The sequence below is a fragment of the Delphinus delphis genome, chromosome 11 (assembly GCF_949987515.2).
Source record: "Delphinus delphis chromosome 11, mDelDel1.2, whole genome shotgun sequence".
Classification (NCBI taxonomy): domain Eukaryota; kingdom Metazoa; phylum Chordata; class Mammalia; order Artiodactyla; family Delphinidae; genus Delphinus; species Delphinus delphis.
In genome coordinates this window covers 20,059,420-20,085,795 of record NC_082693.1, presented here as the reverse complement: position 1 = coordinate 20,085,795, position 26,376 = coordinate 20,059,420, and the positions used below count along the sequence as shown (strand labels likewise).

General features: G+C 37.3%; 1 protein-coding gene across 8 annotated transcripts in view; it reads left to right on the top strand.

Moving 5' to 3' along the window:
- SOX5 (SRY-box transcription factor 5) overlaps positions 1 to 26,376 on the top strand; it is a 989,998-nt gene that overhangs the window by 116,444 nt on the left and 847,178 nt on the right. For 3 of the 8 annotated variants that reach the window (XM_060024443.2, XM_060024442.2, XM_060024444.2), the window contains exon 2: positions 17,426 to 17,507. The exons of the other annotated variants lie outside the window; for them this stretch is intronic. The gene's annotated coding sequence lies outside the window, so the exon portion shown is untranslated. The remainder of the gene's footprint in view (positions 1 to 17,425; positions 17,508 to 26,376) is intronic. 8 annotated transcript variants of the gene reach the window in all.

The following is a 26,376-nucleotide window of genomic DNA, read 5'->3' as shown; positions in this document are numbered from 1 at the left end:
TTTTTCACTACACGGCATGTACTATTCCAGCAACCTTACACATGCTAGCTCTATTCCTCAAAACCACACAAATAAGGCACAGAAAGTTATTGTCCAACGTCACACAGCTAGTAGATGGTAGCATCAGTATTTGAACCCAGGCAGTCTGGCTCCACCACCCCACACTATTAACCAGTTCACTGTACTGCTTCCAAGTTGCAAAAGACCGTTAGAATGATGGCTTTTATACTTACAAGACCAATGGCATTATGAGCAAGTTAGCTTCTTAAAGGAAGGATTTAAATAAACTTATACTTTTTCCCAAGTCTACTTGCTCCTTACCACTAAAGGATTGCTCTCCTGTCCTGTCATGTATAGTTGCCACATTGATTTTAAAAATGGACTTGGAAAAGACAGAAGAATCCATGTCTTGGAAATTTTCAGTAAAAGAGAAATTAAAAGAATTTAAACTTTCCCATGCTGTTCAGCTTGGTCAGGACGGTCAGTACTCTATGTTCCTGTGTAAAAGCAGGTATTTGCCTCTTCTGAGAAGAGCTGTCAGTGAAGTTAACAGAGGATTTGTGTTGAGTTGTGTGATATGGAGAGTTACAATAAATAATTAGCATTGTCACAGCTTTCCCCCCCCCACAATAGCTGAAAGGTTAATTTTAACTTTCTCACACAAAAAAAATTTATCAGCACACAGCTCTGCTGTTTGTTTTTCAGCCTGTGTTCAACATCTCTAGTCAGCAGCAAAGCCCTGAAAAAAATCAATATCTAGGCTCCCTGACTCCTGATAGGGGTGTAAGGGCAGGGTTTTCTACTTTTTAAATTTGCTCCCTGATGTTTCCTTGCCCTAGCTTTTCTTGAGATAGGAGAAGGAGGAAAGTTGTATCAACCCCCTGTGGATAATTCCACCATCGTGGATTTCTGCCTGTTAGTCTTTTACTGTTACACACATTCACACCTCATATATTTTGCTCTAAAAGCAGAACATCTGAGATGATTCTGTGGTTGAAAAAGATCTCAAAGAGATGGAAGATGGATTTAATGTTGCCATTTTTAGATAATGCTGTAAATAGAATGGCAGCTGTCCTCAGATGCATAGCAGATATATAGTACATATGCTGAATAGAAACAGATAAAAGATTGCACTCAATTAATCCTCACGAAAAGTCATTTTAGCCATGGACTCAGTCATTGAGTTTTTAAGTGCACTTATTCTACACCCTCATGTGATAAAATCCCATTCTTTGAAGGTGGCTCAGGAAGGGAAAAATTTGCTATTATCCTCAACTAGATTTAAAGCAGTCTATAAGATTTTAGTTATTTGCCCTCCCCCCCCCCCATTTTTTAATCCTGTAAGCAATTCAAATCTACAAACACTTCTGGAACACCTGTTATGTATAAGGTACTCCTGGTGTGGTGAGGGGAACAAGACATGAGCTATTTCTTGTATAGAAAAGGCCTAAGTAGAAATTTGTCATGCAAGATAGAATGTGATAGTTGCTATAAGTCAATTTTGACAGGTATCTTTAGTTCAATAACTAATAATCGTTAGTTGAATATTTATAAAACAACACCTCTGTTTCAGGTGTATTGCTAATAGGTACTGTGGATACCAAGTTGAATTAATGAACCCAGTCCTCAAGGAGCCTTCCTCAAGGGAGTTGGCATTTAAACTAAAAATTACATCCAATAATTGAATATAGAATTTAAATGTTCAGAAGTAGCAGACTCTCCCAGAAGGTGCTGGGGAGTAGAACAGGGCTTCACAGCAGAGGTACTGAGTAATCAAGATTTTGAGGCATGAATAAGAGTTTAGTAAATAAATCATGAGGGATAAAGGCAGTAGAAGGGGAGGCATTACAGAAAAAGGGAATATCATGCCCAAAGCTAAGGTGGCCTGAGACTGAATGGTCTGGGGTCGCCCTCATCCTGTACAATCTCTCTGCACTGTGGAAGGGTGTCTGGAGTATTCAGTAACGACAGGTTATGAAAGTCTGGGCCAAAAGCAAAGTAGATTGTCCATGTAAACTTTGTTTTCATGACGGCAACTTACCTGCTTTCCCTTTAAGATGGACCAGGTTTTGAGTGGTCTGATTCCTGACTCTGGAACTCATTATGTTGTGATCTTGAGCACTTTTCTACACCCTTTAGACCTCAGCTTTTCAACAGTAAATGGAAGTTCTGATATTTCATATAAAACAGTACATTGTCTTATACCTAGTATGTAATGATGACTTTAATTATTGCTCTTTTTTTTTTTTTTTTTTTTTGCGGTACGCGGGCCTCTCACCGCTGTGGCCTCTCCCACCGCGGAGCACAGGGTCCGGACGCGCAGGCTCAGTGGCTATGGCTCATGGGCCCAGCCGCTCTGCGGCATGTGGGATCTCCCCGGACCGGGGCACGAACCCGCGTCCCCTGCATCGGCAGGCGGACACTCAACCCCTGCGCCACCAGGGAAGCCCGCTCTTTGGTTTTTTGATTGACCATCTATTGGTGGTGCTGCTTGCTGAGGGATCAAGACATAACTGCATTCAGTCAATGCAATGTAGCTGCCGTTCTTCCCAGAAGTCTGGAATTTCAGTGACGTGGGAGAGGACATGGAGAGAGCTCTGGAATGGGAATCTGCAGACCTGAATTCTGGTTCTACCTTAGCCACAAGCTGAGACTGGTGATCTTGACTCAGAATGTGCCCTGTGAGTTTCTTCTTCTCTGAGGTGGCGGGGTAGGTGGGTGGGTGTGCAGTAAATGTCTGTCTGACTCATGTCCTTGTTGTTATGAGTAGTTTCTGAGGAGCAGTCCAGTGACTCGAAAGAGATCAGCCACACAACCTAATTCCAGTAAAGCTTTACTCAATCAGAAATGTGATTTCACATTTTCTCTTGGAGGGGAAAACTTGTCTACAGCAACCAAACTCCTTTTAAAGAATGGTGGTTTCCCCATCGTTGTAAAAAATGACAAAATGCAGTTAAACTTCATTAAACATGCGGAAGGGTGTTTGGCCAGCCTTGCTCTTTCTTTCAGAGATGGAGAATGGGAAGAGGGGGTGTGGTTTGCTGGCCTGGATGTGTGGTGGTAAGGTTGTGGTTAGGTGAGCTTTCAAGAGCACGTCAGCCTGTTGAGCTTCTGCGTATCAGAACATATAGGACGTACCCATGAATATGTTCATGGTTGCTGAAGTTTACATCTTGAGAAAACCTGGTTGGTATTGACAAGGAATATAGTGCTTGTTTCTATGGACTAGTTGTTATACTCATGAATAACAAGTGTTCATTCACAAAGTACAGAGAGATTAACATCCTGAAGAATATGTCGTCGGTAGGGCCACAGTCAAGGAGTGTTACCTCCAGATTCCAAACCACAGCCCCTGGATGTGATTTCCTCTCTTGACAAAATCTAACTGCTATTTTCACTGTACATTAATTTTGATATCATTTTGAAGTAATAGCATGTATGGCTCTGTAGTCTCTTAACGTACACAGCCCTCTCTCTCTTTCCTCTATTTTCCTTGCTTTGTTTCCACCATTAATCTAATAACCAGCCACTTCTTGTACTGATTATCTTGTCATTGAAACCGTAAAAGCCTATGGCAGGTAAACCTATGGCAGGCAGATGGTCGCCCCAGTATGTCAGCTGTCTCAGATGTGGGGTTTTTTTTGGGAGGAGGTGGGTACTACAATGTGTTCTGGAAAAAAAAAAACACACAAAAAAGAGCCCAGATCGTACAATTTGAAATTTAACAGAATGTATTTGCTAACACTTTCAAAGTTTCCTTAAGACCAAAATTCATTATGGAAGCATCTTTTGTGGCGTATGAAGTGAAAGAGAAAGGGGGAAACTACGGTGTTGGAAAGAGTGCGGAGGTTGTTATAGTAGATTTTCGATAGCAGTGTTTGTGGCTTTGGCCTTTTGGTGGGTGTACTCTTGGTTGGGGTGACGGGGGGTGGGGTGGGGTGGGGTTGGGTGGGGGAGGCAGGGATACTCCCAAGCTATTGGTTGCTTCTGCTTGTTCTCATAGCAGCCTGAGGGGAAAAGTGCTTGTTTAAACACTAATATATTCCGTAAAACCCAACAATTATGGCAAGGTTTTTAAAAAAGAAAATTACATTCAAGATGAATGAGGGTATATTGAAATAATTATGTTTTAAGGTGTGTAACATTAAAAGATATTGAATACAATATTGACTGTTTTGTGGAAATAGCAATAATGAGATTCCTTTCACCTAATCTTACAATAATTGGGTTATTACTATGCAAATGAAGGTATTACTTTAAAAAAGTAAGGAAGCAAGACAGATCCTTGAGGCTGTCCTTTATCTATTCTTAAAGCTGTGCTGTCAGTTCTCCTTAGACTGAAGATCCTTTTCTAAACAATGTGGAGATGTTCGTTTCGCTCCATGCCCCTGAAATTCCACTATAATGTTTTTTAGCTGCCACAGGTAGCAGATCTGTGGCTGGTGATCTGATACATTTTTTATAGCTCTTTGTGGAACCCAAATGAACAATTGAAGTGTATAATTATTGCCCACTGTCTTTTTTTCTTAATGAAATGTTGTGAATTTTCCTGGCCAAGATTCTTGCTGGGGCCCTCATCTCCACTTTCCATGCAGCTCTATCATTATTGTGTAGTGTCAGGTGGTACCTAGGCCTCTCAAAAGCCACCAGGTCATTTAGGGCTAGCAGACCTCTTAGGACACCTTTGTGGCTGAGGAAGTGAGTCCATTAGTCCTCAGTCATCCTCAAATCAATGGTCTGTCCATTGCTATCACCACGATGTCCATTTAAGCTTCTGTGGCACCCATGAAATGAATAGGAATATTTGGGACAGTTGCCCTTTTGGTTCATGACCCAGGTAAATACCTGTGTGTTCAGGGGGGGAATGGTATTTCAAACTGTTGATTGCTGAGGCTTTGGGTAAAAGGCGATTATATTTCCTGAGAATGTTGCACGATTTTTACACCCTGCTTGTTATATGAAATGCTCTCTGTATAACCAAAGATACAAAGTTCCATATTAAAAGTTCTCTAGTACTCCCACCTAGGGAAAGCATCACACAAAAGTCTTGGACTGAGCCTTACTGAAATCTCACAATGGACTTTTTGTAGTTTTAATGCTCTTCAGTAGTATATACTAGAGTAATCAGAACAAGTAGATCTGAGGAAATCATGAAAGAAAAATTTCATTTACCAAGTACTTTTGGTTCCAAGGATTAGGAGGTCAAGAAAATGTAAGCCTTATCAGTTTATTTCAGAATCAGTTGAGACGTGAGACGCTTTATAAAAGGTCATCAACAACCGCTCTTTACCATGTGTTCTTCTGTAGTTCTTAAGGTAGAACTAGGCTCAGAGTGGCTACTGCCCATTATATTCCTGCCATTCTCTGTTCAGTAGAGAAAACTTAGAATAAATTCATAAAATATAGGTAACATTTTCAAACAATTCACAGTCCTGAAAATATTAATTTTAAATCCTTACATTTTTACAATTCAGCTAATTTGGTTGGCTTCAATAAATCATTGTATGTGGGTAATTTTTATTAGATTCCCCTGAAAAGGCTATTTAGGAAAGATGCAGAATTCTAGCACATCACTTAGGTTAGAATAAGTTATGCTGCTGTTATAAACAACCCTAAAATCTCATTTACAAGATCTGTTATGATTTTAGGTGATTCTGCAGGTCATTTATCTACCATATGCTGGCTTAGCTTTTGAAACTTCAGTTTTATGACACCTTTATATATACCTGCTTGCATGAACTCCCAGGCCAGGGAGGACTGAAGAGTTGAGCACTGCCAATTAAATGCCTTATTCCAGAATGATAAACATCACTTCTCATATTTCTTTGCTAGAACTAATCATATAGTCATTCCTAATGTCATTGGGATGGAAAGTATAGAGGAGAACTAGATATTGATCAATACTGTACACTGATCACATCCAGTATTTATATATTCCACTTTTTGAGAATACCTTTGAAATATGAAATGCCACTCTTGATGTGTGGGTGAAACTTACAGCAAGGAGTGTAATGAACGATTTTCATTAAAAGCAATATACATTTTGCCCCTATTCATTGATGCACCCATTTGTCTAGACTTCCATAGACCTTCTTATTCTTGGGTTTGATGGGACAGGTTTTATCTTGACTAAGGTCACTGTGCAGTCAACCTTTGCAGTTAGGATTATAGTGAGCTTTTAAATTGTAGCTGTGACCAACCTGCAATAATGATAAACATTATAGAAGAATGCCCTTTGTCCAGGTTTGATGAGGGTTGGTGGCATAAAATGCAGCTAACAGTTTCTTAGGTTGGAAATGGGGTTATTTGATTTGCGAAAGAAAGAAACATTGGAATCAGTACATTCTTCCTCTCATTCTGATAGGATCTACAAAGAAAAGAGAGAACACTTTAGTATGATAAATGCCCCATTATCTTTTTTTTAATAAGTTTTTTTCTGTGTCTGTGAGTCTTTTTTGTTTTATAATTAGATTCATTTGTATTATTTTTATTTTATTTTATTTTTGGCCGTGCCACAGGGCATGTGGAATCTTAGTTCCCCAATCAGGGATCGAACCTGCGCCCTCTGCATTGGAAGCATGGAGTCTTAACCACTGCACTGCCAGGGAATTCTCTGCCCCATCATCTTTGTAAACAAGGCAGAATATTTGGAGCTAATAGGTGTTAGCAACAATAAACGTTTGTATCTCATTTAACTTTTTGGGGGTAGCAAACAAGAAGAGAACAGGAGTGTGTTTGACCTGAAGGTGGGGAATGTTTTACTACTTAGGTGGGACAGCTTTCTGTCATCCTCAGAAGGTAACCAAGTAATTTCTTTTAAATATCATCGTGAACTCAAGAATTTAAGCATATTTGATGAGCTTGATCAACTGTAATTCTCACCCGTTTTGAAACTCAGATTGTCTCATTTTTGACCAACGGAAACCACTTCGAATTGGCTTCTGAGTACTTTTGACATAACTGTTGTCATCTTTGATAGCTTCCTTGCTATCTGGTGTGTCAAGATGTTCTGCATTTTGTATATATACCGCCCTCATCTACTTCTCTAAGCAGTCTTGTGTTTTGAGCACTAGGTATGTTCATTTCTACTGATTTGGTCATTATTTATAGGCCTAAACAGACAGTGCTATTTTATGCACTTAGAATATATGTGAGGTCTATCAGAAGTTTTACTAATATTTTTAGAGAGCCATATTTCAACCATGGAAGAGTATCATCTTCTAGCTACCAATCACAACATATACATTTAAAATGTTTCTGATCTTATTATTTCTTTGGCTTAATACTTTGGGCAGAGTCTTCCTTCACAAGTTTATATTCATATTTGGCTCTCCTTTGGGTAGTGGTGATCAAATCTGCTACAAGTTACTGTTTCTGCAGCCTCCTATACATAGAGTTCTGCTTTCATTATTTTAGCTTAATTGCTTCATCTTGATCACCATTTACCAATATTTATCTGCTGCTGTAATTTCCTCAGAAGTTGTCATATACATTATATTACTTATATATTTCTGTAGTTAAGCATTTAAAATTATTTTTTAAGTGAGGGAGTGAAAAAAATAAGGGCGTAAACATGATCATTTTGCTGAGCTAATATAGCCCATATCATAGTTGGCTTAAACGGTTAATTGCAGTCCTGGAAACTGCAGCCCACAACATTGTTTGGCAATGAAATATAGAAAGTTACAGAGTTTATAACATTCGCTTGTTCAGAAAACCCTTTACGGGCTGGGCCTCATCATAAGGAACTCTTCACTAATATGACCAGGGAATAAAATGCCCCTACTCTTAGCAGCTGTGTAGGAGGAAAGAGGAAGGGTGGAGTTGTAAAATCTAAAGTTTTTGGGTTTATTAGAACCTTGGTTATGTATAATTTTCTTGTGCCCTCATTTGATAAGGATGCCTGGACCGATCTTGGTGACTCTGACAACTAGCTACTCCATCTTTTCAGAGGATGGTGTTCTGCCCATCTGAAATAGATCACCTGGATTTGTGCTTTCAGATACATACAGAACCTCCCTTCCTCTTATTTACCTGTCCTGCTTTCACTTTTTCAAGTCTTCTGGAGGCTCTAAGACTAACCGGAGGGCCATGAAATGAGATATATTATTGGATCACAGCCATTTGTGAGTGATGCACAAGTGTCTTGGAGTATTTTTAAAGAAATTAGGGTAGTTTTTAAAAAAAAGCCCAACGAAATTTAATAATAAGAAAGATGGTATCTCACATAGACATTAGAGGTAGGGCAGATTATTGGGTTGAATTTGTCCATTGCTTTCAGCATCTTATCTCTGCAATTGCCTGAGCTCTGACCTCCTCTGTACGTCACCTTTATTCTTAAAGCCAATTGCATCTGCAGTTCCAGCTCTGACAACCATAGAGTTTGAGAAAGTGACCATCTCTTTCAGTGGTTCTCTCTTAAAAGTGAGGAAATGTTTTCCCAGAAGCAAATGTCACTTATGTTTCACTGGTCCACGTTGTGTCATATGTCCATTCCTGGGTTCAAACCATGTTTCCAGGGGAATGCCATTCATAGACTAGTATAGGCGTGGGTTCACCAAGCCATCAGTGGAAAGGAGGATGGAATTACCATGATTGCCTTAAATTTGCAGGACCCACTGCAGAAGTTGGGCTCAATCCTTCATACTGCACTGCTCTTACATGCTGAGGAAGGGATATTGAGGAGAAAACCACATTATCTGTTACATTATGCCTTAGGGCTTATTTGTTCATTTGTATGTTCATTTGTTTGGCTGTAGCATGTGAGTAAAATAATGAGCAATTACTGTTGGAGTAAGAAAAAGGAGGGCTTCCCTGGTGGTGCAGTGGTTAAGAATCCGCCTATCAATTCAGGGGACGTGGGTTCGAGCCCTGGTCCGGGAAGATCCCACATGCTGGGAAGCAACTAAGCCCGTGGGCCACAACTACTGAAGCCTGTGTGCCTAGAGCCCATGCTCTGCAACAGGAGAAGCCACTGCAGTGAGAGGCCTGCGCGCCGCAGCTAGGAGTGGCCCCCGCTCACTGCAACCAGAGAAAGCCCGTGCACAGCAATGAAGACCCAACGCAGCCAAAAAAAAATAAATAAATAAATGACATAAATTAAAAAAAAAAAAAAAAAAAGAAAAGAGGAAAAAACCCAATCTGATATAATGTATCCAAAGAGGTGTGATTTGCTGGTAAAAATCTTTCCAAAAATCCCACTGATTTTTATTATTTTTAAAATTTCACTGAGTGTGGATTACATGAGCAACCTAATGTTATCCCTTTGTACCTCTAGACGAGCTCAGTGAAAACCAACTTCTGTGAAGTATGATTAAACTTGCCCTTAAGAGCTGTCATCTGCACTGAGTTTTTTATTAAGCCATCTTTCCATGGCTTCTCCTCTCAAGCCCTCTGTTATAGGTCAGAGTGTCCTGGGCTCTAGCAACCCATATCCCCCGTATTTTTCTAGATCCATGCCTAGAATATTGTCTGTTCTTCCCTCCAACTTTCCAGATCTTTCCTGTTCCTCAAAACTCAGCTCAATACTATGTCTATGAAGCCTTTTGGTGACCAGGCCAGACTGAGGTTCTTTTTTCTCTTTCCTCTGAATACTTTAAGTATTATTTTCTACTCAGGTCAAATCATCTGCTGTCTTTGAAGTAGTTAGATCACAGCTTCTTTATTGATATGTTTTAATGACTTTGTTTTTTACCCATCATCTGACAAAGTATGTTGCAGATATTGCTCAACAATAGAGTTATTTAGTTTGACTGAGTATTCAGAGATGGGTTGAACTGCTTATGACACTAATATCAGAACCAGGAGTTTCATCTTATTCATAGAGGAGGCCTGAATACTGTTTTCACTCTGGACTTTCAGTTTGGGCTAAGAGCTGTAGGATGAAACAAAGTTTACCAGCCTAATCCACAGATTGGTATGTAGTTCTTCTGTCTTTATCCATTCAGTCTTTAATATATCAGCTGAAGGGATAATTTGGGATTACTCTCTGTTTTCAGAATTTAGTATATTCTCAGGATTTTGCTTCTAATCAGGAATAATGTCTTTATGTTGTAAAAAGTATTAAAATATTATGTGTTATCCAAACTAGATGTCAGTTATTTTATAGTATACCTTTGATCCTTGATGGTACTGTGGCTGGAAAGGAAAACAAGTCCTCTTATGTAGCAATGTGGCCTATTAACAATGAAAAATGTATTTATAGGTTGTTTTTCTTTTAACAGTTCATAGTCTGTCTATATTGAAGGTATTTGGTCTGTTCACCTACTGAGTTTTCACTGGTAAAAGTATAACTTCACCTTTAGTCCGTGAACATTAGCATAGGGGTTGACCCATTTAACTTTTTCATCTTAAAAATCACAAAGGCTTTTCAAAATTAGCAGGGGGCCTTTACACAGCAAACTAGTGGAAAATGTTATGGGCTTTCTTTAGCTGGTTTGGTTTTAACTGCCACTTTGGAGCCTTTACACTTCTTTCCCTTTCCTACCCCATCTCCAGGAGGTAAACAAAGAAACAATTTGCATCAACTCTAGAAATGCCTCTGAGATCACTGCTCTAAGAGTGCTGGGGATTTGGAGTAGAAATCCTGAAAAAGAGAAAAAGGCAAGGGTAAAAGCTCTGTTGACAAGGGAGTTTCATAGGCATGTGGTGAGAGCACAACATTGGACGTGTGAATACAAATTCTGCAAGTTTCCTCTCCTCTTGTGAAAAAAAGTCTAGGCGTGTGGAAGTTCTGTCTGGTTAAAGAGTTAGACACAGTGGCAGCTGTATAGCTTAGTTTTTCTTTCTGATTCAAATACTTCCCTGTTGGAGTGTTTAGCACCTTCAGTTCTTCTTGTCCTGCTCCTCAGCACATGTGGCACCACTGGTTGGGAGGAAGGCTGATGGCTGGCTCTGTACCTGATGCTGAACGGTGCTTTATCATTTGGCCAGTCCGCTGGGCTTGAATGGAAGGGAATTTGAGTGCTCACTTTGGTGCAGACCATTAGCACATTCGTCATCTGCTGGCATCAGGTCAAGGAACACCCAAGTCAGCTCGTGAACCAAGTTTTTCCCTGGAGTAAACATAATACATATATTTGGCTAGGAGTTCAGCTGTTAAAAGATGATTTTTTTTTTTCTCGGTGGGATCAGGTATTTGTTCATATTTAGACAGCATCTAAGTGGAGGCAATTTAGACATTTAATCAAAGCAAAAATCTATTCTAAAAAAATAGGAAGACCTCATCATAGATTCACAGATCTGTGTATTTGTGTGCTCAAGGATAATAATAATACTGGGAGACGTTTCAGAGAAAAGAGATGAGTAGAAATAAAAAAATTTCATGAATTTGAGCCCAAGTAAACGAAACTCTATTATTTAATTATAGTAGCTGACTGTGAATATAAATGGGAGATGTAGAGCAAGAATTTTTTCCAAAGTTTGGATCATAGAAGATTTTATGACTAAAAGAGGAAATCTGTCACTAAGAGCTACAAACTAGAGGTTTGATCTTTCATAAAATAAATTGGGTAGTATAAAAAATATTTGGGAATTGAGGACTGTCCCTTTTGTATATGCTCAAGGATTTTTACATCTAAAGTGAATAAAAACTGCATAATGTGGGAAATATGTCAGTGTCCTTCAAATTTGTCCCTCTGTGATAGCATGGTTAGGTGGGAAAAAACTCACTGATACACAATGGAAAAGGACATGCTAGCTTTTACAATTTCATGTTGAGAACTTCTTGTGGGCCAGTGCCTGCAATAATATCCATGGTTGGGCCATTTATTTGCTACCAGTTGCTACTTTTGGCACGTGGGTACATTTAAACCCCAGAGTCTTGGTTAAATTCCAATGTAGATGAGTGATGATATTCCATCTGCCATGTTCTTTTTTTGCCTTCCTTAAGGAAATGAAGCATAACTGCATTCCCAAGCAGACTGTTCATATACTACAGATAAAAATTAATATTTTTATTCCTGAATGTGTGGTTCAGTGTCATCAGACCTCAGTTCTAGGCTCAACTCTGTCACTGACTCACTCATGACCATGTGCGAGTTAATTTCATCTCTCTGAAATGAATTTTCTCTAAAAGGTGAACAAGAGCCTAGGTAATTGTTAAGCCTACTGAAAATTGTAACATTATGAATGGTTGTTAGTCCACATTCTTGATAAATGAAATAAGAGGAAAATTTTGTTCAGACTTCAAAAAGTTTTCAGATTTCTCTTCACTTTAATGTATTAGAAAACATTCTCTTAAACATTATCTTTAAAGTTGTCTATCCAAAAAAGTATACATCAAATGACAGAAATATTGGTGTTTCAAATCAGAGTGATGTATTGTTTTCCCCGTCTAATTCCAATTCACATATCAGTTATCGTTTTAGTGGAGGTATGAATGTGTATGTAGTTCTAAGTGGGGAAAAACAGGAGCATTTGGGGAGGAAACAGGACAGTATCTCACATAGCTACATTTATTCTGATGTTTAGATTTACCAAATCCCACATTTTTGCAGAAATATTCAATAGGACATGATTCATGACACCTTTCATTCAAACTGATAATATGATGACACCATCGGACTGTGATAAATTATGTAATTTGATGTCATACCTAAAGCAACCACTAAAAAAGCTGTACAAAGAGACATTACAGATAAATCAAAATTGAATTATAAAAAATGTTGAAGGAAGGAAAGAAAAAGAAAACAGAGAAATGAAAAACAGACAACAAAAAATAAAATTACTCGCTTCAAGCCTAACATATGAATAATTACATTAAATGTAAATGGTCTAAATACAGCAATTAAAAGACAGATTGTTAGAGTGTATTAAAAAATAGCACCCAACTACAATGCTGTATCTTTATAAATTGTCTTTGAATATAATGATGTTGGCAGGTTGAAAGTAAAGAATGGATAAAAATGTATCATGCAAACATTAATAAAAAGTAAACGGGTTGCTATATTAATATCAGATACAGTAGACTTTGGAGCAAAGAAAATTACTAGTGACAGAGGAGGATATTATATAATGATAAAAGAGTTGCTCCATCAAAAAGACATAGCAATACTAAATGTGTGTACACTAAATTACTGAGTTGCAAAAAATGAAATATTTGAAAAAAGAAAGACACATTTATAAATATAGTTGAAGACTTCAACACCCCTACCTCATCAATTGATAGAAAACTAGATAGAAAATCAGCAAGAATATAGAAAACCTAACATCAGTAACCAACAGACTCTAATTGGTACTCACAGAACACTCCACCCCACAGCAACAGAACACATATTCTTTTAATGTAACCATGGAACATATAACATGATAGACCATATCCTGGGTCAGAAAGCAAATCTCAACAAATTTGAAAGAATTAAAATCATAAAGAATGTATTCTTTGACTACCATGGAATCAAATTAGAAATCAACAATAGATAACATGTAAATCTCTGAACACTTGGAAATTCAGTAACATACATTATATATATGTATGGGTCACAAAAGAAGTCTCAAGGAACATAAAAAATACATTGAACGGAATGAAAATAAAAAATACAACATCAAAATTTGTGGGTCACAAGTAAAGAAGTGCTGAGAGGCATGTTTGTAGCATTAAATGCATACATTAGAAAAAAGTAAAAGTCTCTAATCAATAATCTTACCTCACACTTCAAGAATCTAGAAAAAGAAGAGCTGAATATACCCAAAGCAAGCAGAAGGAAGGAAATAATGTTATGAACAAAAGTTAATAAAATTAACTTTTTCAAAATAAAATTGAAAACAGAAAAATAATCAACAAAAAAAGCCTAGTTATTTGAAAAGAGTGGTAAAGTAGACAAACCTCTAGCAAGCCTGACAAAGAAAAAAAAGATAAGACACAGATTACCAGTGTGAAGAATGAAAAGTGTATCACTGCAGATCCTGCAGACATTAAAGGGATAATAGGGGATACTAGAAACAATTCTACACACATAAATGACAACTTAGATGAAATGGACCAACTCCTCAAATGACACAAACTACCACAACTCACTCAATATTAAATAGATAATTTGAATAGCCCTATAACTATTAAGGAAATCGAACAATGTTAACATTTCAAAAAAAACCCCACTCCACTCCCAGATGGCTTCACTAGAGAATTCTAACAAACATTTAAAGAAGTAACGTCAGTTCTACACAATCATTTTCAGGAACCCATTCATTTTATGAAAGTGGTGTTAGCCAGATACCAAAACCTGATAAAGATAGTACAGAAAAGAAAACTAGAGATAAATATTCCTCATGAACACAGACACAAAGATCCTTAACAAAATATTAGCAAATAGAATTCAGCAATATATAAAATAACATATATTCCATGACCAAGTAGGGTTTATTCCAGGGATCAAGGTTCGTTCAGTACTTGCAAAACTGTTGCACAATTCACCATGTTAACAGGCTAAAGAAGAAATATCACGTGATCCTATCAATTCATGCCGAAAAAGCACTTGGCAAAATTCAACACCCATTTAGGATAAAAATTCTCAGAAAAATAAGAACAGAGAACTTCCTCAACTTGATATAAAGCATCTGAAAAAAACTGCATAAATTCTGTAACAACATTACTCTTAATGATGAAAGACAATTAGTTCTCTTCAGATCAGGAACAAGGTCAAGAATGTTTGCACTCACCAATTTTATTTAATATCGTGCTAGAATTTCCAGCCAGTACAAAAAGACAAGAGAAGGAAATTAAAAGCATAGAGATCAGAATCGAAGAAATAAAACTGTCCCTATTTGCAGGTGACATGATTGTTTATGTAGAAAATCCCAGGGAACTTAAAAAAAAAAACCTTCCAAGATTAATAGGTGAGTTCAGCAAAGTAGTAGGATGTAAGATAAATATACAAAAATCAGCTATATTCCTATATAATAACAGTGAACAACTGGACACCAAAGATTAAAACACAATACCATTTATAATCACTCAAAAATTTAAATGCTTAGGTATAAATCTAACAAAACATGTGTAGGACTTGTATGCTGAAAGCCACACAGTACTGATGGAAAATCTAAATAATGGATTGGAAGACTCACCATAACAAACATATCAATTCTCTCTAAACTGATACACAAGTTTAACACAATTTCTATCAAAATTCCAGCAAGATTTTTTTGTAGATATAGACCACATTATTCTAAAAATTTTATAGAAAGGCAAATGAATCAGAATAGTTAGAAGAATTTTTAAATAGAAGAATAAAGTGGGAAGAATTAATATACCCAATTTCAGGATTTATCATATAGCTACCGTAATCAAGACTATGTGATCCTGGCAGAGGGATACAAATATATATCAGTAGAATACAACGGAGAACCCAGAAATTGGCCCACACAGATGTAAACTGATTTTTGACAAAGGTGCAAAACCAATTCAATGGAGGAAACATAGCCTTCTCAACAAATGGCACTGGAGCAGTTGAACATCCATAAACAAAAAATTGAACCTTGACCTAAGTCTTACAACTTATACAAAAATTAACTCAAAGTGTATAGAGAACTTAGATGTAAAATTTAAAACTAAAATTTTTATGAAAAAAATGGAAAATCTTGTTATAAAGCAGAAACTAACACACCATTGTAAAGCAATTATACTCCAATAAAGATGTTAAAAAAAGAAAAAAAGGAAAATCTTCAGGACCCAGGGCCAGGCAAAGCATTGTTAGACTTTATATCAAAAGCATGATTCATAAAATAAAAAATTGATAAATCAGACTTGAGCAAAATTGAAAACTTTTGCTCCATGAAAGACCCTGTTAAGAAGATGAAAAGACAAGCTACAGACTGGGAGAAAATATTTGCAAACTATATATTTGGACTTGTATTAAGGATTGGTATTAAGAGTGTAATCTTTCAAAACTCTAAAATAAAAAATGAAACAATCCAATCAGAAAATAAACAAAAAACATGAAGAAACATTTCATGGGAAAGGATATATACAGATATCATCTAAGCACATGAAAAGATGTTTGACATCATTAACCATTAGAGAAAAGCAGAATGGGCTACAATAAGAAATAGTGACAACACTAAGTGCTGGCAAGGATTGCAGAAACTGGCTCACTCATGCATTGCTAATGGGGTTGTAAAATGGTACAACCATTTTGCAAAACAGTTTGACAGGTTTTTAAAGAAAACTTTACATACAACCACCATAAAACCCAGCAATTGCTCTCCTGGGCATTTATCTCAGAGAAAGGAAAACTTATGCTCACACAAAAACATGTATACAAATGTTTATAGCAGCTTTACTTATAATAACCTCAAACTAGAAAGAAAGCAGTGCCCTTCAATGAGCGAATAGTTAAATGATCCAGACATAGAACACTAGTCAGCAATATGACTGAACGAACTATTGATACACACACCAACCTGGATGAATCTCCAGAGAATTGTGTTGCTCATATAATTTTGTTTGTATAATATTCTTGAAATAACAAAATTATAGAATTTGTACATTAGTGGTTTCCAGGGTTTAAGAAGGAGATAGGATGGGAGGGCTATAAAAAGGCAAACTGAGGGACTCTTATGGTGATGGAAATGTTCTGTATCTTAACTATCAATGTCAATATCTTGGTTTTGATATTGTACTATAACTTTGCAAGATGTTACCATTGGGGGAAACAGGGTAAAAGATACAGGGGATTTCTCTGTATTACTTCTGACAAATGCATGAAAATCTACAATGATGTCAAACTAAAATGTTTGATTAAAGAAAAACACAACCTTCTAATGGCTTCTAGTTTAAAATTCAGAGCCTTTCCTGGGCCTTTTCCAACACCATTCATGTCCTACTTGTCTCCCCCTGACGTATCATGCTGCAGCCACAGTGGCCTTTTTGCTGTTCCTGCACATGCTCAGCAGGCTCTCACCACAGGACCTTTGTGCTTGCTATTCCCTTGGCCTGGAAAGTTCCTCCATCTGGCTTACTCTCTTTATCCTCCTCTCTGCTCATAAGTCACCTTATCGGAGAGGATTTTTCCTTGAATAGTCTCTCTAAAGTAGCACCCCTGTCACAATCTATTCCCTTACTTGGATTTCTTTGTCTTCTCTCATTAGAAACAGGTTTGATGCTTTTAAAAATTCCAAGTTTTTAGGATAGGAACCTTAAGTTCCCTACTATGCCTACTCTTTTCTATGTTTTCTTCTGGGCTTTGGAGCATTTGATTTTCAAAATCAAACCAAACAAGCTGATTCATTTTATTTTCTTTCCTTCTGCTGATGCTTCTGTAACTTTCTAGATGGAATTTAAGAGTTCTGTGGTAGTGGATGTTGTGTATTCTGTCAGGTTCAGTTTATCACAATCTTCTGCCATTTCCCCAAACAGCTAAGATTTGAGAGTCAACTTCCTCACACCGTGAATCTGCCTCTAAGTGACTTAGCTCTAATTCTCTTCTAGGCTTGTTAATCAGTTCACAGTGTAAAGACACACTTTAAGAGGATCCTTGGAAGTCTTGGACAAGCTTCCCCGCATGTGGCAAGTATGTGTCTACACACTGAGTGTGCAAGAAATGTAACTTGCACACTTCTATAGTTAAATCTCTTCTTCTATAGTTAAATCTAAATTCTATTTATTCTTCTATAGTTAAATCTAAATTATATTTTAACCCTTCATTTAACCATGTGGACTCAATTGGAGGTTGCATCCTAATTCTAGGTAAGGTTTTGAGGGTGAGGGGTGACATATCTGCTCCTAGGCTGTCATCTCTCTATGAGTCATGTTTGTCCTCTCATCCTTTGTCAGTACTTGTGAGCCATTGCTGAGGCACACTTTGGTCCTCCTTCGAGGGTCTTCTCTCCCTCTCTTGGCTTCTTCCAGATACTTCCTGGGCACATGAGGGTGTGCTCCTGCTAAACTGGAAGAAACTCTCTGGGGTGGCATAAAGCTCTTTGCTCCTTGCATGCCACTCTGAAGCACGTGGTCCTTGTTCTTTTGCTTCTGAGGCATGCTATTGTGGGAGGTCCTTGGCAAATCTGGTCAGGTCCATCTACCTGGACATATCACTCGGTCATTTCCAAGGTCCAGACTCCATCCAAGAAAGAAAATCCTTTCCACCCTCCATTATCTCCCACCAACATATTTGGGATTTCTCTCTGTAACAGTACTTCGAACAAGCACAACTTAGGAAATCGTTTACTTTTTTTCTTGTTGTTTCTTTAAAATGAACTGGGGAATGGGGTGGGTATTCCCATGCCTCTGGATGAAATTTAGGTCTCGCGTAGGCTCCATACCTAATAGGGATTACCCTTAGATTAAAAAAAATTTCTATCCACACTTTAAATCACAGACATTCAGAAATTAGAATGTCCAATCTCAGACCATAATTGTAGCTTCAAAGTGCATGTAAGATCAAATCATCTCTCCTCCTCTCTCTGAGGCCCATTTTGTGGGTTGGGCTATTGCAGTGGGAGAGGGTGTGCTGTTTTCTTTCTCTCTCTGTCACCTCCGCCCCCATTTGCTAGCTGCTATTGCTGAATCCTTAGGGGTTGGAACATGGGAAGGAAAGGGAAGAGTGTCTTTAGGGTTGTTTCTTGCATGACCTGGTACTATGTTAAGCTGGCTTCAGCTTTCTGGGCCTGGCAGATGTTTAAAACTGATAGTTACTTGGCCACTTTGGGGGGACTTTGGTTGCTTCCCTTGCTGGACCCATTTGTCTTCAACTCTCCTGACTTGGACAGGGCTTCTCCTTCAGCTGTCCACTGCCCACACAGCTCCTAGTCTTCAGCTAATCCATCCCACAGGAACTCCTATTTAGTGTATCAGGAACACTTCGCGATGGTCATCTTGGGCTTCAGTCTGGCTCTCTCATCCCTGGCCCACACCAGCTTCATGAAAACATGCATCTCATGAACCTCCAAGGGCAGGAGGGGTTGAGGGTACTTCTAAAATTCCAGAGCTGCTCCTAGCCTGACCCTCTTGTCCTCCCGATTTCCAAGGTGGGAGCCAGTCTGCAGTCCATTGAGTTTCCCAAAGTCCAGCCTGTCTAAATTATTCCTTTGAAGCCTCTCTAAAGATTTGAGAGAGAAAATAGTCCCTTCCATCCCTCTTGCTTGGGGTGAGGTGGGACTTGCCATAGGGCAGCAGCTCAATCCAAGAACCATTTCACAACGCTTTTCCTCTCCTCTATCCTTTTGATCCTTTACATTCTCTGGTTGGCTTTTAGAACCATCCAACCAGTTCTTATGATTTTTTTTTTTAATCTGGATTTTGATCTAGCCCTTTACTTTGGGATTTCATGCCTGTTCAATGAAGGTGCCTCAGTTGAATCTTGCAGTCTAATATCTGGTCATTCTAGCCCCACTAGGAAGAGTTAGGGTGGTGGGGAGAGGGTAAAGTTTCAGCCACCCACCCCCAACTTGGCTTCTAGATGCACTAATGTCCGTACATGCCTTGACTACCTTATTCTCCACTCAGAGGTGTCTAGATCTGCTCTTAGCTTAGTAAGTAAATAGGAGGATCTCTTCTAAGTCTGTTTCCAATGCATGAGAATCATTCTAATTTCTCAGAGCGTCTTAGGCTTTTGAAACTCGAAAACCAATAATTGACATTCTTCCTTCCCCCATGCTTCCCTGCTCTGCCAACAATTTTCTTATGAAAATTGAGTGTAGAGTATAGCAACTTGGCTGACTGAATGGAGAAAGAAGCAAGATTCAAGGAAATGAAATAAAATACTTCAAATATTATACCCTATATGATAAAAAATATTGCCTGCCCTCTTTTGAGTATCTATGATGTGATTTTTAACCCTTAGAATGGCGCTGCATCCTTTATATTAAGGATTTGACATTTGAGGAAACCAGGTGTATTAGTTTGCTAGGGCTGCTGTAACAAAGTACTACAAATGGGGTGGCTTAAATAATAGAAATGTATTGTCTCACAGTTCTGTAGGATAGGAGTCTGAAGTCAAGGTATTGGCAGGGTTGGTTCTTTCTGAGGGCTGTGAAGGAAGGATCTGCTCTGGGCCCCTCTCCTTGGCTTGTGGATGGCGTCTTCTCCGTGTCTCTTCACACTGTCTTTCCTCTCTGAATGTCTGCTCTATGTTCAAGTTTCCCTTTTTTCTAAGAACACCAGTTCTATAGGAATAGGGCCCACACTAATGACCTCATCTTAACATAACTAATTATATCTGCAATGACCCTATTTTTAAATGTTACACTCTGAGATACTGGGAGTTAGGACTTCAACATGTGAATTTGGGGATGGGACACAATTCAACCCATAACACCAGGGTTCAAAGAGGCTCAATAACTTGAATGTCACACAGACCTTGAAATGCCATTGTGGGGACTCCACACAATGATGGTGTGATTTTAAAGTTACGTTCTTTCTGCTGTACTGCACTTCATCTCAGGTGACTCTTGCATGCAGCCCTGTGCAATGAGGAGAACGCTGTTATTCCTTTAAACAACCAAACCAGACTGGCTGGGGCCTGGATCCACACAGCAAAGGAGTTCAGACTTAGATCATACTATCACAAGAACTCAGAATAACGTCTTAACACAAAGGAGGAACAGGAACATGTTTGTGGAGAGGTTCAGTCTAATACCAACATACCATAGGCTGGAAAATGAAGTTATACCTGAACTAGAGGTATAGATTATGAAGAATTCAACTGGCTCTGAAACTACTAAAGTGGTGTCAATGTGAGTTCGGTGATGTTATTCCTATGGCCTGTGGTTTGCATTTTTGGTGTTCTTGACCTGTATTCATATCTAAATATGCTGTGTGTACATGGTCTACTCTATGTAGAGCATATTTAAACAATGTGTAATAAAACAAAATATTTAAAGAATGCAAAGGAAAAAGAATAAAATGTTTGCTATAAAGTTCCTGCAGGCATATACTGGATAGTGATAATGATAGTTTTACTAAAAAAAGGATAAAATACGTTCAGCTTCAATGAGGATTATATTTAGGCGAATTATCAGAGTATTTTGGATATTTTCTTCATAAAAGCAATTCTTTAGTGCATCCTATGTGGAAGATAGAAATTGTAATAGTGATTTGGTAACGTGGCTTCATGCATATGAACATAATTTGAGTCTTGTAGTATTTAGCACTGTTCTATTCCAGATGGCAAAACATTTTTATTATTCCTTTCAGTTAGTGCATGAAATATATACCTATGGAAATAAGTCCATTATAAGCTTTTCCTTGCCAAAACTCTAATAGATGCTCACTTACTGAGAAGTATGTGTACTGAGAAATATTTAAGAAAAATACACTTTAATGAAGCTGCACTAATGATATTTATTTAGCTAATTGTGTACAGGAATCTAAACATGATTTCAAGTAAAGTAGACTGTTGGCCATGTAAATAAACCTGGCACAAGTATGCAGAATTTTAAGAGAATTAGATAGCAGATCTAATGAAAATTAGAGTAAGCCTCAAAGAAATATTTTATTATAAATTAGATTTCCCATTATAAAACAAATACAGCCACACAGCAAAAATATTTTAAAATAAGGGTAAAAAATTACTAACAATACCAATGACCAAAAGCAATAACAGTAATCTTTTGATATATTTACTTCTCTTCCTTTTTCATTCATTTGTTCAGCTAAGGATTACTGAGCACTTAAGGCAGGCACTTGGGAGATAAAGATGGCTAGGACAGGGTTTCTGCCTTGAAGGAGATTTTAATTTATCAGGGGAAACACACCACGGATGAGTCCTTATAATAGGTCATAAGTATAATACTGGAGGAGAGTGGGCCAAAGAACTTGCTATCAACTCTATTGTCAGGTCCGGGAAGACTTTAACATGTAAGTTGGGACAGAAACATTAGAAGAAATCTGTTAGCCAGAAAAGAGAAGAAAATACACTTCAGTTAGAGGAAAGAACATCTGCTGAAATAACATCAGAAGGAACTGTAAATATTGCAGCACGTCTGGAACCACAGAAAATGAGGTTGGAGAAGTAGTGGAGGTGATATCATGGAAGGATTTGTACCAATTATACTACTGGCAAGAAAGATTTTCAAGTAGGGAAGGGATATGTTTAGAATTTCATTTTAGAAAAATTGTTTATCAGCAATATGATTGGATGGACAGCTTAAAAACTGCGACGCTCAGGAGCGAAGGGTTTGGTAAGGAGTGAGATACACCAAGAAGCTGAAATAAAGCCTAAATAAAAACCACTTGGCTTGCATGGGCCTTTAGCAATATTTTGGGGGAGACTGTAAAACGTGTTCTTGTGGTCCTGTGTTTTTATAAAATTTGCCAAGAGTATGAGTTTTTAACTTCAGTTTGTTAGGAGTGCTTCCTCTTTCTATAATATTTCCTACCCCTCTGTTATGCTTCTCTTCATGTTGGGTAGCATTGGTAACACACATTTTGTATCCACAATTTTACCTTGTTTTTCTTTAAAGAGCCCCCAAATTGTATAAGCTTAGGCCTCACTTTTCAGATCTAGTCCCAAGATGATATTGAAGGAATCCAGAAGAGGGATGACAGATTCTTAAACCAAGATTGTAGCTGTAGAGATGAAGTAGGAAAAGATGTGGAAGACTAAGGGGGAGAAATTATTGGCTCTGTTGGTGTGAGGGAAAGGATAGTGCCAAGATTTCTCCCTTCTATAACTTGATGAATAGTAAGGCTGTTAACAGAAAAAAAAATGCTAGAGTCAGGTCACTGTTGAAAGTAACAGTTTATTGAACATCTTTATGTGTATGTATGTTTTCACATTTTTGGATTTACAAAAGTTGATTTACTATATCAAAGTGTGTAAGTATTTTAATGCATTTTGTTATCTGTTACCAAATTGCTTTCCAGATAGACTGTGCCATTTAGCACTGCTGTAGTTAGTGTAGACATGGGTTTTCTTGTCTACACTTCCACTAGCATTGAACATTATAGTTTTAATTTTTTTAAACTAAATTATTGGGTAAAATCAGTACCTCCTTTTCATTTTTCTATAAGGTGAGATAAATGTGATCTGTTATTGTGAGCTCTCCATAGGAATCTGTTTTTCAGGGGTAGTGATTGTGGTTTTTTCCTGGTAGTGATTTAGGAAGCATTAGGAGGTAGTCATGAGTCTTTTATGAGAGCAGTCATTACTATACACTCTAAGTGCGTGCATACATATCTATATTATAAAAACTAGAAATATATGAGGCTAAAACAATTTTGTAGACTAGATTGTTTTAGACCAGGTGTCAGCAAACTTTTTCTTATAAGGACCAGATAGTAAATATTTTAGGCTTTGTAGGCTAGTAGGCGAAATTGAGGATATTATGTAAGTACCTCAAGAGAGGAAAAAAATTTCCACAAAATTTTTATTGACATGGTTCAAAATATAATAGTAATAATTGAGGAAATTTTTTTTGAGGAAATTTTTAATAATAGAAGTCTTATAATGAGAAATAATTGAATCCTTTTTTGGGAGGGGAGACATTTCACTTAATTGTAGTTTAGTGTTAATGTTCTCTATCATCATATTGATTATAAATGTTCATTCATTAAACCATTCTTATTTCATAGGTAGTGAGCTGGATCACAGGCCATACTCCTGGTTTAGACAATGACATTTATGTCATTTTCCTGTTAAAATATTTGGTTTGATAATAAGTTTCATTTCTGTTGCATACTTTATTTGAACCTCTGGCAATCTACAGCTTGCAAAACACTCATCAAAATGCGTGTGTGTGTGTGTGTGTGTGTGTGTTACCTGTATGTGATGTGGGCCATTTTATTCTTTATAGCCAATGCAATTTAGGATATATTTGGGGTAGCAATACTATTACAATGAAGCATTTTGTCTGTTTAGATTAAGAGACCGGAGAAGTGAAACAGGAAACTAGACTTGGCAGGTACAAATTTGGTCTGTTGGTATATGTATTGGAATGATTTTGAACGTTCCCTATTGTTGACTTTGAGTTGACTATAATTGGTTCTGTGCATTAACGTCTACTTCTAACCATTGAGGGTTTGTGCTTTGGCTTTAGTTTTGCTCTTGCTCAGCTACTTTCTAAAAGGTCTTATTTCTTCTTCTACCTCCCTCAGAAACTTGATGTCTTGAAATTTTTTTTATAATTCACATTTCATTTGCTAAGAATTCTTGTGGCAGCACCACCCAGTTCCTATGGTTTCAAGAAAGTAAAGGAGGAGGAAGGAAGAAAAGAAACAAAATAGAAAGACATGGAAATTTAAAAAACTAATAAGCAGATCCTTTCGCCCACTTTAGAGATTGGGATATCCACCTCCGAAGTTTCAACTGGAATTTGATTCCTAAATCTAAGACCAATTTTCCCTTAAACTCTTAATGAGAAGTTTGAGGAGTCAGTAAAAACTTCGGTAAGTTTAGTTACTTTCACAAATATGCTGAGTTATGGATTGGATTTAAGAACTGACAGTTGGACTCCAAGTTTATGTTTTATCTTTTTAGTCAATATGAGTGCACAGAATTAGTATCTTTCTAATGCATATTCAAAGATAATCCAAATGGATGAACTCAATATGAAAACCTCATATTAAAAAATATAGAAAACTTTTCTTACATTATGAGTGCATAGACTATTTTGATTTAATATTTTGTTTAGTGGAGAAATATGCTGTACCTATTTATACAACACACACAAGCTTTGTGCAATTTTTAGAGATAATGTATTATTAGATTACAATTTGTATGTTTCTGAGAGTCAGCACAGGAGAAAATTCCATCAAAATTAAATTTTGGAATTACTTTCTTCTCTTATTTATTTCCATAGGCTCTTTGGAAAACAAGGTTTCAAATGTGTATTTCCACAGTCTTCCTGCCAGTGGCTACCTCAGCACGCTCTTCTCAACAATTATCTTGTATTTTAGCTGCTGAAATATGTGACAGTTTAAACATTTTTGTTTAATTCCACATTTTCTTTATACTTTAGCTGCAGAAGGGCTTTGATTTTTTAGAAGATGGTTGCTAACAGTTTTATAATTCCAAAAACAAAATTTGCTCCAAATATTCTTTTGTATGGTTTCTGAATTCTTCAATTATTGTTAATTACCAATTGTACTCACTGTGTCTTAAAATAAGATCCTTTTAATAGATATTTATAATCACAATTATTGACAAACATCTGATATTTACTATTTAAAAAACATTTGTTCCACCAGAAAAGAAGTAAATTATTTCACCAGAGGCAAAACTAAGCTTCAGGGTCCTTCACTCCTTTGAGTTCTTTCCCAAGTTCAGAGACCCTGTAGGCAATGTGTTCAAATAATCATATATTTTGTAAAATTTGCAATCTAAGCTATTTTAACTGCAATCATTTATGACCAGTGCCTTCACTGTAACCTCCCTCCATTCCTTTTCTGTTTTGCAGTGGCATTGGAGAGGTCATGACTTTGTTTTGGTGGAGGTGGTGGGGAGTCACGCTGGGGATACAGTGATTTTAAATTAAGTGGGATATAGGTATGTTCTTTGCAAACTTCCACGTGTAGTGGTGGAGCTATTGATGATGTTCCACTTTGCCAATTTACTAGAGCCTTGTGACAGGTGAGGAACCGGAGGCCGTATTGTCCTGTGGACACGTCCCTGCAGTGCTGATACCTAATGCAACTAGTTTTGAAACATACAGAGCCAGAAGCTACTCTGTGGAAAACTTTCTTGTTATTAGATGTATAATGTTATAAATAGAGGCTATGGTTTGTATGAGTGCCCAGTCACAATAGAGGTTCTCTCCTGTTAGGAATTTAATGACTAATGCAGTTCATGCTATTATTAATGCATCATGTAATTTTTTCTTTTTTGATGAATATTACATAAATAGAATTTCTCAAATATCTGTGTGTTTAGGGCAGAAACTTGTAGCAGTAATGCAGGCAGCAAGTATCTTGTGTTGTGCAGTTGCATGTTTTCTGAATCCCAATTGTGAATAGTTAAAAAAACAATTTGAGTAAACATACTAGATAAAAGAATGGATTATCTTTCCATTTTCTCTATAGAAAGTGATATTTACAAAGAGGCAATCAGAGTATGTAGCCAACAACTGTAGGGGAAAAGCATTAGAGAGGTGTGGTTGGGGAGCTAGTTAAGATGAATATTGTGTTTTTTTCCCAGATTTTGTGATGTTTGTGATATTTCTTAGCATTTTAAAGTGATAATTTGTTGGGATTTTTCCACTGTAAATAAATATTCACTTTCATGTTAAATTAAACATTTTAATTTGTATTCTCTTCTGAAATTGTATAAGCTCTCAGTCCCCACAAAACCTGGATCCACAGAAGAGTTGTTAAATATTTAGATACCATGAAGTTAAGGGTTACTTTTAGCCCAGCATAGAGCCTACTATGTATTTGTCACTCACTGTGTTTTTGGAGTTGAATGGGTCTCCATAATAACAATTAGTTATTTTTGTTCAGTGATG